This window comes from Stigmatopora nigra, chromosome 8 (genome assembly GCF_051989575.1).
Source record: "Stigmatopora nigra isolate UIUO_SnigA chromosome 8, RoL_Snig_1.1, whole genome shotgun sequence".
NCBI classification, from domain to species: domain Eukaryota; kingdom Metazoa; phylum Chordata; class Actinopteri; order Syngnathiformes; family Syngnathidae; genus Stigmatopora; species Stigmatopora nigra.
The window spans coordinates 5807536-5826651 of record NC_135515.1 but is presented as its reverse complement, the minus strand read 5'-3'; the positions used below and the strand labels follow the sequence as shown (position 1 = coordinate 5826651).

Below are 19116 nucleotides of genomic sequence, written 5' to 3'. Positions count from 1 at the left end.
GAAAAATGTAATCAAGTTTAAATGATTTTAGATTGTACATCTTTTATTGATTAGATAATAGGCTTCTATATCCTTAGGTATTATGAGAAATGGAATTTGGTTAGCATCACATCTTTATGATGTTTTATTTCTGCAGTTTCCCATGTTCTCAAGGTGGGCATGGTAACATTATACTAAAATATGTAAGCACATGCCTGGGCTAGCTGTCAGTCCCGGGGCACTTTGCAAGAAATGCAATGTAAAAATGAACCGCACCAAACCAAAACGTTTCCATTGTATTTTGGTCCAGACCGAAGAAAGAAAACAATGCTATTTCCTGGTGAGAATACGCCATTAAAGCCCTTGCTTAAGATCATAATTCATTCAGAAATACTGTGGATAAAACAACACCGGCAGGTCGCCGAAAATAACATCAATAGTGTAATTATAGGATACATGTTTACCTGTCTTTGTATAAATGTTCAATCTATTTATACAGTACATGTAGCCAGTACTTTCCAAGCACTCTGTCTTCCTATCCAGCTTTCAGTGAAGAAGTAGCATGTACAGATGTTGAGATTAACTGCACTTTGACTAGTGCAGATGTGCACACTCTGTAATTCAGACATCAAACTGACAGCTCGCCAGCTTTATGTGCTCAACCAACTGTGCTGTTGTCAACAGTTCAGGCCCGGCTGCCTTGATGTGGCATAAGCACTCTCATGTTAAATAAATAAATAGATAAAGTATATGCACATTCACACATAGCTAGTATAGCAAGTTTTTGCTGATCTGCCTTCTCATCTGATTTCTTCTCAAAAGAAGGGTTTGAATGTGTAAAAGATGGCTCAAGATGTTGCTTGAATTGAAAGTTTATGCATGCCATATATCCACAGCTTGCACACTATAAGTGCCTTATAAATTAGCCATTTTTTCATTCATGTCAAGTGCATGTATGGATAGATATGAGAAAGTATTTGTTCAGATAAATGTATTAACATTTATGTTGTGATTGTTTTATCTAGTGGAACTTATTTGTAACATTATAGTCTGCATGTTATGTAATCATATTCTAAATTGCAAAAAAAATCCTAATCTAATAATACTTAATATGTAAGGATTAATGTACATTGTGAATGATACTTTAAGTATCTGAGTGGGTGCAATAATGTCAGTGCTGTAACCTGTAATATTTTGATTAAGACAATAGTTATTTCAACTATTTGATCACATCAGTGTGAGTACCTGACTTTTTCTTTTTTTAAGTAAGAAGTAAATTATTGCTGTTAACTTTCCATATTTGTCATCCCTTTGCCGAGTCCTTTGTCCAATTCAGAAACAGACAAAATCAAATAGACATGCCAAAGCATTCTACCTTGGGGGAATGTGAAGCATGCAGTCACGTCTGATGAATGCAAGTGTCTAAATAGAGAAATGAACTGGTGCCCTGACCTCCCTTTTGGCATGGGCATTCTTTTCTAGATGGCCTTATCACCAGATGAATGGATACATAGTTCAAACATTCCTCTCTGAAACTAAAAGTAGTTCACAAAGTCTTCATGAATTCTCCCTTTCCATTAACAAACATTTTGAAGGGAAAGTCATTTTTGACCATTTGTTTGAAAATCTATTCATGTTTAAACTCTTGAAACTTGCAAAGGCTAACAATTGAGTGTTTAATTTCTGAGTTATAGTATGATATAGCTAACTATTTTTCAGCTCACCTTTTTTCTTTTGTTGAGAGGGCATAAAAAGATGGTCCGAGTGAACGTGTATGAGAAATGGCCGGCAAGGACGCTGCACAGCTGGCAGACCCTACAAGCAGAAAGATTCAGGAAATGTTTAAGATTTTTTAGCAAGTGCACTTATGATGTTAAAACCTTGACTTGCTGTTCAATTCTTGCGATCAAAGCATGCACTTTGTGCAACCTATTTTTATTTGAGTGACCACTGTCACACGAGTGCTTGAGTTGCTAGACATCCAATTGCACAGGCAAAGTTTAAAGTCACATTTTAAAGTTTTAAAGTAAGTTTTGCCATCTGTATGTCCCTAACTGCTACACCAAGGTTATAGCCCCACTACTCCATGCATTGCCATGAAGCTGAGTCACTTTTATGCCTGTCAATGAAGACTTAAAACCACAGTGAGAATTTAATCCATTTTAGAAAGAAAGTAGCAACCACTGCATATAACAAGACCGGCTCACTAAAACAAGTGTTCCCTCTGGGCAGTAGTTCATAGAAATCGTTGTTACCTATTTTTCCGCTGGTGGCTTTTCTGTCACATTTTATTTTTTCCACTGTCGTTTTATCTGTTTCCCATATCTCCTCATTTTCAGCACTCCTTTGTTTATTTTTTTTTTTTTAGATTTTGAGGCATTTGGATGGCCTATAGTTATTCAGTGCTTCAAAGTGCTCAGTGACACTGCTGCTTTTTTAATAATTATTTTTTTTACTATTGATGCCATTTGTAAGTTGCAGATGGGCCTGACCAGGCACATACCCAAATGTGAAGGCATTGTTAAAATATACACACTAACACATTTTCTGTTCACAATCGTTCACCCTAGAGACTCCCAAACAAAATATAAAAATACACAGTTAAGTATAATACAAAAATTTATGTTGGCAAAAAATGTTTTGATAAGTTACTATGATAACATGTTTCTTGAAATAATACCACTCAAAAACACATAAATTCCCCACTATAAGTAAATGCATTTAAAAATTCTAAATTTAGAATTGATTTCTTTTGACCTGAATGAATCCCAGTGGACAAAAAAAACAAAAGGATAAATACCACTTAGTACGATACTTATCTATTCAGATTCTGGTAGTTTGCCATTCTAATTATTCTGGCAATTTTCTCCACCCGACAGAAGGACAATCACAAATCGGCATTTAAAGTGATGTCACCAAAATGCTATTATTTAGCTGTGCTTCTTTGCTCTCTATTAAGAAGCATTGCCTCCCAACTGGCTCATGGTTAAACTTCAGAAGACTGTCTTTAAGGAGTGTGGCCACCAAGGAGGGTAAATACTGACTTCAAAGGACGCATGCTTTGAAACCCATCCGATTCAAATAGGATGCATTACAACAACACATAATTCAAATGAGTCATCCTTCATAGCTTAGTGACTTCAAACAGTGGGGTGCAGGTGAACTGCCATGGCACACATTGACATAAACAGTCCCCTTGAAAAACAATGCAACAAACACTTCTCTTTAAAAAAAAATCAAACAAATACGTGACATGAGAGAAAGTCAAATGTAAAACTATTTCACCGTATATGTCTATCAACAAGTCTAAGAACAGAAGTCTTATGAATGGATTAATGAATGGACAGTCAATGTCTATTGACTGCACCATGTGTCAACTTGTATGAATATTTTGACCTTTTAATTCACTTTTTTTAAGTAATTTTCTGGGCAGAAAAAAATAGATTTGTGGAAAAAACACTCTCCAAGGACTGTCTTTCTTACCTCTGCTCTATATATACGTGCACACCAGCCTTGGTGTGCACTTGTTTATTCATCCATGGCTTAAATTAAAATACACACAGCCGTAAGAGGCTGTTTGCAGGCGATTAGTCTGACCACCAGTATTCACTCTTTATTTCCCTTGGTAGACAAATATATTAGACAGTCCTCCGGCTAAGTGCACACACAACGGAACGCAGAAGAAAAAAAAAGTTGGTCTGTCAGGATACTTCTAGTTTCCTGGATAAGCAGCTTTTAAGTGATTTTTTTTTGTATTGAAAAAAAAGTGAAATTTAATCACTTGAATTTGCATTACTTTAGCATAGAATATTTTCTGATTCAAATCCGGAATCTGCTTAAGTCATTCGTTTGGATCAAATCGCAAGTGAAGAGTGACAAGAGAGAGGAAATATCTGCCCATCCATCTGGAAATTCTACAAGCTCGGAGTAAGCTTAGATGGAAGCTCTCGATTAGCTATGTGTGCATGAAATGTACATGTCGTGACAGCAAGAGTGTCACGTGGATTATAAAAATGTAGTGCGAGAAAGTACACTTGTTCATAGCCGAACATCTAGGATAAATAGATAGAGGTAATTGAAGGAATGTTTGAGCTCTCAAATGCATAATATGTTTTCAGAGACGCACCTGTTCTCCAGGGATGGAATTTACCTAGCTGTATTCTGTAGAGGATGATAATATTAAAGATGTCTGAGCTTCAAACCAGCAAAAATCTGCCACACCACACAGTAAGTGACCTGGGTTACTGGCTGTTCATCCCACTCTCAGGATTAATGGGCTGTGCAGAAAAAAAAGATAAAGCCACATTAATATACACAAACACACTTATGCAAAGATAAGAAAAACATCATTAAAAGTGGTTCAGTAAAACAACCACTTCAAAACATGAGTTTTTAAGCTAATTTAGAAAGAATATGATAGGACTACACATTATATGTAACTACAATTTATAGAAATCAGAAACGTGACCACATTCAATTTAAATGTATTTAAATGAATTAAATAAAAAGGTACAAATGTGGGGAATGTAGTGTGTTAATGAAGCATGTCATTCTGGCTCCATGTTAACAAGACTTCACATCTTTTTTAAATTTATTTTTACCATCAATCCTCATGGGAAATATCAATGCCAACGAGACATGATTTCCATCAATTGCAAGCATTTATAAAAGATGAACTACGCACACCTTTTTTTTTTATCGTAAGCCATTACTACAAGGGGACAAATTTCAAATCCTCTTTCGGCAATGAGCAGCATTTAGAGTGCTCTTGGGAGAGAAAACTTAGTATTCGCAAACAGGTACTCTAGCCCACAAAAATACACGTTGATAGGCCAGAGTTAGTGTTTAGTTTTATCCCAATAGCCGGGGGACTCAAACTCATTATGCTGTGGATATGTTGGCTGTCAAGATGTTTAAGCTAAGGCCAAAGCTTTGAGCTCAGTTGAGAATTTACCCTTGGTTCCTCCATTTTTTTCTCACTTAGCCAGCTTAGGTTAAGGACCTTCTACAGTTACATCCAATGGCAGTCTACCAAAAAGTTGTTTTGGAGTTTCTCGAAATAACACACATGTTTAATTCATTGCAATGTAAATGGATGAGCCCACAACTTAATGAAAATATATCTTCTCACAAATCTCCAAACCCTCCAAACACAAATGCATACATACAATGTGTGTGAGAACTATGTTGATGTTGACACTGCCTATGGACAGCTCCTAATGTCAAAATCAAAGAATAAAAAAATACACTTTACCTTGCTTTTTAAGCTCTAAGTGAGCCAATCTTCTTCAAAGTTGCTGTAGCATCTGATATACTGGAACAGAATAATAAAGGTGTAAATCGACTATATACGTAGGTATTGAGGGAAAACAAAATTAATTTACTATAAAACGAAGTACTGTCGACGTTTGTGAAAAAGAAAAGATTTTAAATGTGCGTAAAACAGTGAAAAATATGTGATATAGATTTTTGTGTCATGGGGGGAAGAAAGATTTGTACCTTGTAGAAATGATTCTCCAATCCGTTGAATAAAATCTGAATTCCATAAGGTGCATTGGCCTGTCTGCAATGAAAAACAAAAGTAGATTATAAAGTGTACTGATGATTATAAATCTGTAAGAGCATCATCAAATATGAGTGCAACTTTACAATCAATAGTAAGATGACACTATTGTTGAGGAAAATTCGGAAGTGCCTTGCAGCTAGGGTACATTGTGGTCTCCCTCAAGAAACCGACAGTAAATATTACATGGGCACGTTATTAGCTGCTCTCTGTTAGTAAAAGCAGAAGAAAGAAGTGTGAGAAGAAAAGAAACATAAAGGGCATTTCCTTTATTTTAGTCTGGATGATTTGGAAATGACATCAAAGGATCACTATCAGACTTGAACTCAACATTTCAGAGATTTGCTGGTAATTGCACAGATATTAAATGAACTTTTTTTTAAATCTATTAGCTTGAATACTGCTTACTATCTCAGTTACAAATCCATGGCTTGCCATCATTTAACAAAATGTGTTGTGTCCAACTAAAATCAATGTCATTTTCTTGGCTTTACTTCTGCAATGCTTTTGAAGGGAATACATCACCAAATGCTGTTATCAAATTAGTGTTTTATGGATTCTAGGAACGCATAAAAGGCTGAAGAAGAAAAAAAATCTATTGTTGACATTAATCAAAATAAACTTGGTTCAAATCCACATTCATTGGGTTCGACCTTTCATGATTTTACGCTTTCATTCATCCACCAATAATAAATCCAGTAGTTGTGGTTCCAGTGTTTCCTTACACTTAAAAGTTATCCTGGTGAACATTATTGTCAGACGCAGCAAACCATGAACCGGAAGATGGCCAAATAAATCCACATTGCCAGATCATACTGAATATGAAGCTTTACATTTGATGTTCTTATTGTGAATTCATTCTTTTTTCATCCTGTCATTCCACAGGTTCAAATGCTGTCAAAACAGACTTTTCAGAGCCTATAATTTGTGGCAGATAACAGCTTGTGGCACAGGCAGGTGGCTATTAGTCCTGATAAATTATGAATCAGCTTTGTAACTGACTGTCTAGTACCTGCTGAAAATAAATTATGCTTGGCTTCCGTCGTAATGCCCGCAAACACAATTCTGAATGTGTTTTTTTTTGTAACGTGAGTAAACAAAGACATCTTTTATTTGCCTGTATTTTCACTGTCTATATTTTAAAAGTAAAATCCGTCTTTGTGACAGACATGTGCATTAGTCTGTTTTTAATAGGTTTGTTATTTTGTATCAGTTTATTTTTAGATCTTTTACATTTTAATTTTAATTGGTTTTAGTGCTAGTTTCAGTTCTTTAATAGACAGCCTATGGGGGATTTTCTAGTGCATGATGAAACAAGACAACTAAAGACTATATATAAACTATAAATAAATAAAAATGTACCCTAGTGATTAGCTTTTATCGGACCGCACCCAAAGTTGCAACGTCAACATTTAAAGCCAAAAGATTCTTTTTTTTAAGAAGAAAATATAAAGTATGTTTGTCAAAAAACATGAATAAATAAACACTTGCATCATAGATTATTATAATACTAGTGTAGAAATGGAGATGGTCTATGTGCCGAAGCATTCCAGCAAGAATAAATATATTTCAAATGAACCCTAAAAGTGTGTGCATGGAATTTATTGACCAAGACTAAAACAAAGTGTGTGGGCGCATGCACGTGTAGGTGTGTTTGTGAAAATGAACCTGGCAATAACCTTAATGCATCTCTCCTTGTGGGGGCATCCTAATAAAGACAAATGAGCTGACAGGCAAAGTGAGATGCGTAAACCACCAAGCAATATTCACATTTCCAAACAAAACACACACACACACATGCAGGGAATAATAGACTACTACAAATGCAATTCACTTTGCTTCCAGGGGCCAAGAAAGTTCCATTTGTCCAAGGACTGTAGTATCAGTCATTTTGTTCTATATATAATCAATTCTTGCTAAATTTAGAGTTTCTATTAAATGCATTGAAAAGATGGGCTAAGATGGCCTTTATTTTATCTCAAAGGTTATTTAGTACCGTTAACAATTGACCGTTCACCCCCACCCTAAAACGGCTAGTGAGCAATCATATGTCTTAGCAACCCTATTTAATTGAGCATGAGCCAACAAACTGGGTATTCCTCTCCTAAATTTTATGGGTGCTTACTAAAAAGATTTACCTGCCAACTTCAACAGGAAGGATCAATAAACTGCTCTTTTAAATCCTAAAACTAAAAGAAAAACTTCAACAATCATTCAAAGATTCATTCAGCACTCTATTTTAGGAGGTTGTACCCTTCTTTTCAACACTTATTTTCAAACAGACTTCATTTCATTTAGAAAAAAAAACATCAATTTGAGTTTACAGCAATCTAATCATTCCATCTATTTGTCCTTCTATCTTTCATTGAATCAGTTTATTTTTTCATCGCATGGTGATCACACAGCATCAAATAATTTCTACATCCAAAAGCCAAGTGCTATCATTCCACTAAATTGATATCATCAAGTGAGAATTTGCAAATCAAAGCTAAGAGGTGGGCATACAAATTTGCTTACCAATTCTAACGTAAACAACTACACACATACACACACACATCCAGATTGAAGGGATTGAAGCACTCCATTCAGCCCTGACCACCACAGTGTTATCTTCTCCTTCTGCAGACCACTTTCTCACCACTGATATGTCAATCACAGGGTCACGTTTTGAGAAGGTGAGTGGCTGTCTGTCATTTCCGTCAAGATGCCTGCCCCAGGGCATCATGCATGTCGACACACTCCAGAATCTCCTGGATTGCTATGAAACTCTGGGCCCCCACTCACTATTATTTGCCTGTCTAGACAAAGAAAATACATATTCTAGCAGGTGCCCTTTTCGAAAAAATAGCTGATAATTACACTGATTTCAGATGCTAGCCTTTCACCGGGAGCCTCTAGTTCTAATGGCACTTTCTTGAGCCCCCCAATGAGCTCCCAATCTAAAAGAAGAAACTATACACACACACAAATGCAAAAGGCAATAAACAGCAAATCAAAATTGCCCTTCTATATCATGCTTCTCAGAATATTTTGTAATATTTAGAAGAATGCTAAGTGTTCCTGTCTCAGCCTATTCTGTCCATACTCTGAAATGGTAATAGCACTTTTAGTGCATTAGACCCTTACTGCTTCTCTTTTATTTCTGTCAGTCAGTCTTTCACCAAGTTTTTAAAAGAAAGTACTAAATGCATTCACACATCTATGTATAAAGTATAGATGGCTGAGCAATGAATCATACAGTATGTACTCTACATTTTCTATTCATTAATGTCTCATAAATAGCCATCTACAGTGACATGCTGTATATATATGTATATATAATATACTTTTTTAATGGCATGAATATAACCATCATTTCCATTCTCTTTATATTTTGGTGTACAAATTTGCACAGGCACCTCTCATAATTTACTCCCAAATATTTTGCCTGCAAACAGAATTTGCAAACCCTATATAAATGTTTTCATGCATATTTCATGTTTTGATTAGGTTTTGGTGCGGCATATCTGAGTTTATTTCAACGTTCTGAAGCACATTCATATCAATAAATGAAAGCCCACTGTCATTGCCCTTTTTGCATTATGAATGACATCACATAACATTAGGGTTGCAGGGTAATGATAAGAGAACAGTGGCGTTGGTTTGATGAGTTATGCATGAAAGGAGCGCTTTCAACCTTCTTGACATGCCTTCTCAACATAGTTCACTTGGTCAAAGCAAAATTCCTATTTGCCCTTTGGTTTGTTGTTTTAAACTATCCCAACCAAAATACAAACATCACTTATCTGTTTAAGTATAGCCTTCAGTCTGTAAGTGTTAATGGTTGTTTTGGGCTAGTTCGACATTTTTTCCAATCAAAGTATATAGGTGCATTACTTGAAGGTATAACTAAAGTAAATGTTCAATTGAATATGCATTTTATATTTTGGTCAACTTCTTTTAACACTTGTGGGAGAAGTTAATGATTAAGTTTATGCAAAAGACAAAGTCACTGTTGACCATTTTAATCCTGCTCACAAGTAACAGATTCACGTACTCTATATATCATTCAAATTAATCTGACATGAGGGGGGGAAAAGTTTCATTTTGACTGATGACTGACTAGCTTAGAGTAATGTTCAATGTGCCAGTGCACATCCTTGCATATTCTCTCTATAAAAATCTGTGTCAATCAAGTTGACTGAGTATAAAACAACTGCTGGTTCCTAGAGCCGGACATGTGGTGATCCTTCAAAGTCACAGTTTCATGACTCAAAATGGCCTTCTTGTACATCAATGTCCCAACAGTGCCATAAACAACATGTCCTCATTTAGATAAAGCTTTATAGACCCTTCATCTTGAGATTGCTGTCATAAAATAAAAAATATATAAAAATCTGACTAAACTGGTTGAGGCACTTAAACATTTATTACTCAATATATATTCCTTAATACTCTTGCATTTATTGTTACAGTAGATTTCATATTCATCCATTCAAGTAAAAATATTTGGTAAAATTAGTTTTTTAAATAAATATATATAGGGGGATTGTAACCTTGTATGGTGTGACAGTTTATTTTTATTTTTTTAATGCATGCATGGTGCTTTTTCCCCCTTCCTTACAACCCTCAAAAATGTCCACTGACACCGGTGGAATATTTGCTCTTTATAAAATGTATTTTAAGTGTGTGGTCAAAAGTTAAGGTGCATAAATTGAGGCAGAGAGTGAGTGCAGTAATGAGGTCCAGGATTATCTTCATTAAAGTGTGAACCATACTTTTCCATGGTATTTAAAAGGCATTTTTGCACATTCTCTTGCATTCTACAAAGAATTTAAAGTATACTATGGAATCAAGTCTCTGTTCTTCATCAAAACTCTGTTCTCCTCAAACCATTGATTCATCTTCTGTTATTAGTGTAGTTCCAGCATTGCCTCCAGTTTCATCTTCACATAAAGATTTTCTCTTAATCAATCGAATCTTCTTAATATAAAGACGATCTTCCTTTACCCTTTTCTTGGTCTTCTACATCAACTTTTTTGCTGCATATTTCAGTTTCTTTGGTGTGATACATTTTAGCACAGCAATAAAGGGTCGGCATGATATGCTGGGTCACATTGTTTTTCAGAGTTTCAATTTCTTTGAGAATTGATTATCTTCTGTACTCAATTAAGATGTGCAATGTAGTGAACCTTTAGCTTCATTGTCCTCTAAATGTTGACTTGCAAAAAATATGAGCTAGACAAGTGCATGATATTAATGGCCTAGATGCCATTGGTAAGGTATCATGCCCTCTTCTTTGTCCTGCTACTCTTCCCCTTTCCTTTGGCCCTCATTGTTCATTGTGTTCTTGAAAAGAGCTGAGTGGGGTCTTGTGTCAAAATAAAAAAAAATATTTGGAGCAAGGACTAAAAACACATGGATTATTACCACCTCTGTGGTAAACAGAAACTATTAGACTATAATAAATCCATTGTACATTCTTTAAAGAGTACTAAAACATGTTATGTTTGTGTATGATGTGTATGTTGTAAAACGGGTCTATCTTATTGCCAAAGTCAATATCTAACATACTAGGGATTGCAGTGTTCAACTTCAAACTGTCATTTCTCAGAAGGTATAACCAATGTCGAGAAAATTACTGATTACGTTCATGATAAGAAAGTGCTATTAAGGCTGAATACTTCTACGTCCTCAACATTTGACCATTGCTGCAACTTTTGCAGGTGTGTATGACAATATAGATCCAGGAAAGTGTTTGTTTCCCAATGGCTTGTATTTCCCCCCACTCATTAGAACAAGACATATCTACATGTGGCATTTACCTCTGACCTCTGCCCAATGGCAAGCACAATTACTGAAAGGTCAGGTTCCCTAACGAACATCCATCATGACCATTGTTTTGTCTTCTACTTGTCAACTATTTTATTTTTTCACTTTTCAATCCTTAATCGTAGACTGTAGTGAACTGAGAACTAAGTCAATATATGTTCAATTGGCAGGTAATTCATGTTCTTGGTATTTCTGATGTTTGTTGCAGAGAGTCAACAAACGAGGTTAAGAAAGACTGAACTGGAGGAGTGATGAGATGCAACTGGATTCCTCTTCATTTGTTTCTTCCACATTGGCTTATACAACCTTTTTGCCCATCCTTCAGTAGATAGTAATAATAGACCACACTTCGAGGCATGGTAAGATGAAAAGATAAAAAGAAAATTAAACCAAGCGTCTTCTCTGTGACAGGACATTAGAAGCAGTCACAGCATCAAACCACTTTTCAAAAACTGGGGTTAGTGATCACCGAGATTCGGATGAGACAAAAAGAAAAACGGAAAAGAGAAAAATCTGAGGTCAGGGCACAAGAGTTGAAGGGAGCGTCAATGAATTAGAGGGTAAACCAAATGGCTACTTCTGAAAAGGAAACTTATTTTGGTGGAAGATAAACCCATCACATCAATGATATTAACTTTAAACAGCATTACACTAAAACCATATAACCAATTTCCTTAACATTTTAAAAAACTACTACTACTCAATGTTGGCATGCTAATGGAGTGTATTTTAAAATGTTGAATACATTCACATAAGAAGAAATAACACTAAGCGTTGCAACAAACTATTTTAAAAACTACTCTGGTCAAAGCATTAAAGTTTTGCGGTGTTTTCGGCTTTTGCCAGGTTGGGAAAGAAAGATAAGCTGTTTGAATCGATTTGACAGTACAACACCCCACTGTATGAGGGCAGTGAAAGCTTGATGATTAAAAAGCCAGAATGAAATACCGACCTTCACATCAAACACTAGTCATTGTTTAATAAAACCATCATGGTAAAAAAAAAAAAAGGATTTAAAAAAAAATCAGAAAATCTAGCTGGAGATGAGCATAAATGGGATAGAGAGGTGTGTAAAATTATGTAATGTAGTAATGTAATTTGCTTTTTTGATAAACCCCACTCTGTAGGGTCTCTTTTTTAATAGAGTTGTCAATTAGTTTCACAATCCAACATAATTAAGTGATAAAGACTACTAGTTGTAGTCGTATCATGCAATTACACCCTGTCTTTCTTGTTCTGCCACAAAATTATTATTTTGCAAACTTTAAAGGAATCAGTGTGATCTATGAACAATCTCCTCTAGTCAAACAAAAATGCCTTTCAATCTATTAAGAGTCTACTATGTGTTATTTATCCCATCAATGGGCCAAAATGTATTTTCTCTTCATATATCTACCTTGATGCCTTTGCCCATTAACTACGATAGTACTTCAAATTCTTAAACAAATGTTTGCCATTTGCTTTTATCAGCATTTCTAGTTAAGAGGTAATTTCAAATGACATTAAAGGATGGGTCGGCTTGGATGTAATTGGCTATGATGTAATTGGATTAGAGTCATCATATAGCACAAATGCTTGCACTGCAAATTAGCATAACTAATGTACTACACTTAAATCAGATTTTTGCACAAATATGCTTCATCCTGTTTAATGAGATTATTGGCCAGTATATTTTCTTGTTAGCTCAATACTTTTGGTGTTCTCTCACTTAAGTGAATCATGATAATATATAACTGCATTTCATTGCAGGAACACATGCCTCCTTTTCTAACTAAGACCTTCTCTTCTTTTCCTACTGGATCATCTCAGTGTGCCAACATTTTCCCCCTGAGCCCAACATTTTGCATTCTCTTCTTTGACACCAGCTGCCCTAATGTATTCCCTACATCTAGAACTTTCTCTTAACTTTTCCTAAAGCTATCTGCATCTCAGTTCTATTCCTTTTGTCCTAAAATTGCAAAGCACTCACCACCTATCCTCTGGACATGTCCAAACTATTAAAGTCTCTCTAACATTGTTTCTGACACATCTAACCTTAGCTATTCCATTGAGGGCCTCATTTTTAATCTAGTCAGTCCTAAAAAATAAAATAAAAATATTTCCTTCATGTCAGCTCCAGTTCTGTTTCATGTTGCCTCTCCTTTGACCCAAATATCCACCACTTCTTAAGTAAAATTAACTTATCTGCAAAACAATGGTCAAAATTCCATGTTTATATTAAGTGTGTCAAAGTTAGGGCAAAATGCATCGCTTTTTTTTATAATGCTGAGCTACAGGGTCATGTAAATAACTAATTGTGGATTCTACACTACAAGGTAAGGGGATTGTGATTCAAGATGGTAAGAAAAATGATACGAGATTCAAAATGATGAGACAACAACAATAATCAGGCTATCACTAAACCAAAATGACTCGAGCTCTAAAGGGACCAATAAATGCATGCCTGTGCATGATTTACAAAAGGTTAGAAATGCTGATACACGTATAGTATATGTTTATATTTTTGCTGTACACTGGTGCATATTTGTGGGGTTTATTAATGCCATTGGCTAAATGAGCCATGAGAGGTGTTGTAAAGAATCTTGGCGGGGTACTTTTATCCTGAGTTGACTCTAGATTATCCTCCACCAAACTCAAACATGCATATTAAACACGCTTCCTATTCATAAGCATGAAGGACATGGTGCAGCTATACTCGTGAGAAATGCTTTCCAAATGCTATGTCTCGTAAAAGAACAGCAAGTGTGGTGTAGTAAATTATCCAATCTCAAAAATCTTATGATAATAGGATTTCCTTTGTAACGAGGAGAGTTCCATCTGAAGTAACTGAGCTACAACTACTGCCATCCATGAATTATAGTTTTGTAAGTAATGCATGCTTTACTAAAAAATGGCAATGGAAAAAAGCTTCAGTAGCAAAATCTGATGAGGGAGGAAATTCTGCCAGGACCCAGCTTTGTGCTGCCTCATTTTGATAGAAACAATCCTACTTTTAAAAATGTTCCGATGTTAATGTTCATGTCATTTGTGTCTTTTATTGTCTGTATTGAAGAGAAGCTGTGGCATTCAGTTTCCATAATTTTCTACACAGTTTAACGTGTGACATAGCCTGACTTCTGTATTAAATCTATCTGAAAGGAAATTAATCATAAATGTGCTGTGTAGAAAAGGGTTATATTATAAAGGAGGCTGAAATGGACCATGAGCTAGACTCAATTCTTCTACAGAAAATAGCTAGTTCCACTTATTCAAAAGGGAAGAAATGACTAGAAAAGAAAAGATTCAATAGAACTGATTGGTTCAGTTTTATCCTGTCACTTGCATTGGACATGTAAGGGAGGGGTTCATGCTCATAAAATTATTTTAAATTGGTGAATTTTTAAGTGATCCAAGATGTGCTGCTGCACATTGAGTACTACATGCTGGCAGTCAAGACTTAAAAATCCAGCTGTCTTCTTTCGTCCTCATTAAATAAAATAAAATAGGTGAAAAAGAAGTAGGGCGCTGGCTTTTGCAGTATCAGCTGAATGGACTTAAGGAGAATATTAACATGCCTCTAAAGTGGAAAGAGACTGCACAACAGCAAACATAATTAAGACCCAGTTGAATTGACAAGAGCAAGAATACATCGAATGCAAAGAAAGAAATGTCAAACAATAGCAACTTATACTGAAAATGAGTCATTGGAATGTCTAGGGGTGAAACACTTTTTGAGAATGTTATATGTTGCTGCTCACTGAATGAATAAGAAAAAAAGCAATGCTTATGGCATAATAAAACAGTTACCTGTGAGTAAGATGGCTGTTAATATGAAATTAGTTAGCTGGAATTGGTGCATAGTATATTGCATGCACTTGTCATTCTAAATCAAACTTTTCTGTATTGTGTGACATGAGCTAACACCCACACATCCTTTCTATGTAGTTATTAAAGTGATGAGATGTGAAGGGTGGTGAGGTGTACTGAAGCAAGCAGATTCCAGACCCATCATGAGATGACAGCAGATTAAAATGTCATGTTAAAAAAATACCTGGAAGTCATGTTTTTTTAGGTAGGAATTTTTTATAAGATCAGCTAATGGTAGAATCCGTAGGAATCGTTCTTTGTATTTAACTATCTAATTCAACATCTGTATTTATTCTTTCTGGTAGCAGCCGATTACTTTTACTTCACGTTAGACCAGCCACTTTTAGAGGTCAAAACAAACTCACTTATTCAATACTGATGGCCAAAAATTTGTCCTTTTCATATTGTAATCAATAATGGTATTTCTATCGTATACTGTGGAAGTAAAATTAATTCTTCATCTCTGTTAAGGATTTTGATGCATGATTGCAATAACCGTTGTTGTATGTTCCATTTTCACTTGTTCTTGATAAGACATGCTCATGGATTTCTGGGCAGATTCATATGGTCTCTTTTTTATGAGCTTCATCAGACAGCGGGAGGTCACTGTAAAGGTTACTGGGGTTCGAGCTTATAGCCTCATTAAATGTTTTATGAGAAAGGCTGAGCAGTCATGCATATCACCTTCCCAATTCTTTCAATAAGACAGACTAGAGCAATCTATCCAGCTAAAAGAGAGTTAGAGCCGAGACTCCCTAGATACTTCATCATGACGCATCATCACACAATAATGACAAACTAGTTTACTCGTCTTCAATCTTATTTAATCATGATGATTAACGGTTTTTAATGCCTACTATCAATTTGGAATAAATGACTGCACCAAATCGGCATATAATACTACATAATGTACTGCAAAGCTCACCATACATTTAATAGGCGACCTGCCTATAGTTTGCTTTATTATCAAATTAGTTAGTTTGAACTTTAAAAATATTTTTGTTTAACAAATAAACAGATAAATGTAGAATTTTTCTTGAGACAAAAAGAGAAATGTAATGTCCTTCTTTCTTTTCGCTCATTTTAACATGTCCCCAAATGTCCCATGTGAGGATACATTAGAAACAAGTCTCTGACATATTCTGACTCCCGAACTTTAAAAAATATTAAACCCAAAGAACCAAAATTATAAAGATAAGGCAGTAAGAACCAGATTGTTGGAAGGGATGTTGAAGCAGACAAGTCAGCAGAGGAATGAGTGTTCATTTTATAGCCTAGCTTCATCTCTCAACATCCCCTGATCCCACTTTCTACTCTTGCCTGCCATGGGGACTAATGTGCCATGAAATATCTACTGAAAGCCAAGATCAGGTGCTGCCATAAAAGGAATAAGAGACAGTCTGTTTTGCCTGGGCATGCATATCAGCCTCCATGTACACATATTTTTTTGTAAACAGTAGGGAAATTGAGGAAAAGACTAAGGTGATTCAGGGATTACTATTTTCTTTTCTGGAACATATGAGAATCAGGTATTCTAAATATAGTCATGAAATACATGACCACTTTACATTGAAATGCCTGGTCAGGAAACATTTCACAGATTGTGGTCAAGTCTTGACTTTCAAAATACTAATAAATTGAACCACTACACCATCAGACGGCTCCCATGATTTCCTATTAAATGGAATTAGTGTTGATAAGTTGAATCTTATCTGTGCAGATGTGGAACCATAAAATTGCAAATGATAGCAAGAGATGATACACTAAATAAAATGGAGCCTACACTTGCCAGAAAACGTGTTAAAATGGTGAAAATACGGTGCAGCACACACAGTTCAGCTTCAAACACCTGCTTTAAAAGTGTTTCCTTTCGCTCCTTAGCCAGCTTCGTTTTATCATTCCCTCTCATCTATCTCAATTCTTTCAATAACTTGCTGTCATCCATCTTTGTAGTTATCCATCCATCTGCCCATTTATCCATTATTCTGTGTTCCCTTTCTCTTATCTTATTTTCAGATAACTCTCCCTTTTCTTTCACCCAGGCTCAACCCACTCTGGCAACAAAGAGAACACTCCAAATCACTATTGATTCTACTCTCATGAAAAATACATTTTATACATTACGATTCAGTATCAGCCCCGTTCCTGTAGCCCCACTGCGTCGGCTCGTCTGCTAATCTCCACTCTCTATCGTTCCATCTCTCTCCTTGATTCCACACAGCAGGTGAAAGGTATGCTGTAAATCCATGCATCTGGTAAAATTTCTGTATTCTGACAGATCTGTACCTTTAACTCAGGGTTCATTAGTATGTGTTTTTATAGAAATGATGTGGTTTGTCGTTTTTTCCAGTAACAAACACGTTTTTCTGTGTATTCTCTACTAAGGCCTATTTTTTTTATCTCCCACTGATGTCATGCAACTGGTCAGACGATAAACTTCACATCAAACAATAAATGAATCATTTCACGGACAGTTAGTTTTTAGTTGCTTGCTCCCCTCATTATGACGTCACATTGCCAAAGGTCCTCCACTCTTAAGCCTTATCTCCCCCTTGAGACCAATTTGTGCAGGAATATTTTTAAATAATTAAATATAGTCGATGATACATCTTTTGGTGCCGTTTACAAAATATGGTGGCAACAATAAAGCACCAAAAGTCAAGTAAAGGTTGCCACAAGTTAAGGAGTGTTTGTTCTAGTCCCTAGTTACTCAAAACAGTTTAAAATTGGGTTAATTTTAATGTAAATTATTGAGCGGTAGCGTTTGAAACAGATCTGAGATGTCACTTTTAATTGTATGCAAAATCAGATAACAGTAAAAAAAATCTGAGTATAGAGACGGGAAAATATATGTACCTACGTATATTTCCTACAGTAAATGCAAGATGTATATTCCCACCTGTCAATATTTACAACAAGTAATCGATGCATCTCAGGAACAAGAAGGTAATTATTGCATGTCAAGCAGCGCTATGTGAAATCTGCCTAATTATTTGCACTGTCACTCAGAAAACGTGCTAATTTCTTCATGTTTTGTCTCTTTTTATTTTTGATTTAGGTTAATTTACTTCATTTAAAAATAATACTACACAGTTACATTGTAGTGATTACTGAACAGAATGAAAGTCTTTTCTTTTGTGACATTTTGATGCAAGGTTTGCCTGTGGAGCATGAATGAAGGTTCTTTTTATGAAGTATCATTTACTTTTTGACAAACTAATAACCTACTGCCACTTTACAGACCTATAATAAAATAATTTGTCTCGCAAGTGAAATTAAAAAAAGGGTTGTATAGAATTTGTCTCAAAACTGTGTAAGTCCTACTGTTATAACGTACATACGGTCACTTGTAAGTACTGTATTTCAAGGCACCACTAAAATTTGGGAGTAGAAAATTATTCTATATTTTCTCATAGGTAGTGTAAAGCTATCTAGCACTCTTGGTTTAAAGTTGATATAATGAGGCCTCCACTCTTCATCTATGCTATGTGAGCAGGCGTCATGGAAAACTACAGTTCTGAAGAATGGTAGTTTCCTGCAATTACAAAGTGACAAGGACTCTATTTCTTGTTTTTAATTCATGACGGTGTGCATGCATGCGTCTGATTATGCGTGTGCACATATCCTCCTCATATCTTGCCTCATTTCTATATCGGATTTCCATATTCCTGCCCGTTTTTTTTTCTTTTATTCTTCTCACCTTAGTTCTCCGTCTCGATTCAGCAGTTTCTTGCTGATTTCTCTCTGCTTATCTTCTGCGTAACGTCTTCCTGCTGCAATCTGTCCTTGTGCTTGTTCCTACAGCCATGGTGCTCTTGTTTTCTTGGTCTGTAAGACATAATGAGCAACTTGTGTCAAGGCTGGCTTAGCTTTGGCGCTCCATTATTTGTTTCTTGTTGCGTCACTCGACATGCTGC

General features: G+C 35.6%; 1 long non-coding RNA gene across 2 annotated transcripts in view; it reads right to left on the bottom strand.

The window, feature by feature from the left end:
• Positions 1-19116, bottom strand: part of LOC144200687 (uncharacterized) — a 45658-nt gene that overhangs the window by 5971 nt on the left and 20571 nt on the right. Inside the window, exons 6-10 of one of the 2 annotated variants that reach the window (XR_013327172.1) lie at positions 18900-19027; positions 5479-5542; positions 5234-5293; positions 4106-4256; positions 1704-1794 (exon numbers count right to left, since the gene is read on the bottom strand). This is a non-coding gene — a long non-coding RNA (uncharacterized LOC144200687). The remainder of the gene's footprint in view (positions 1-1703; positions 1795-4105; positions 4257-5233; positions 5294-5478; positions 5543-18899; positions 19028-19116) is intronic. The other variant, XR_013327171.1, reaches the window with a different exon arrangement.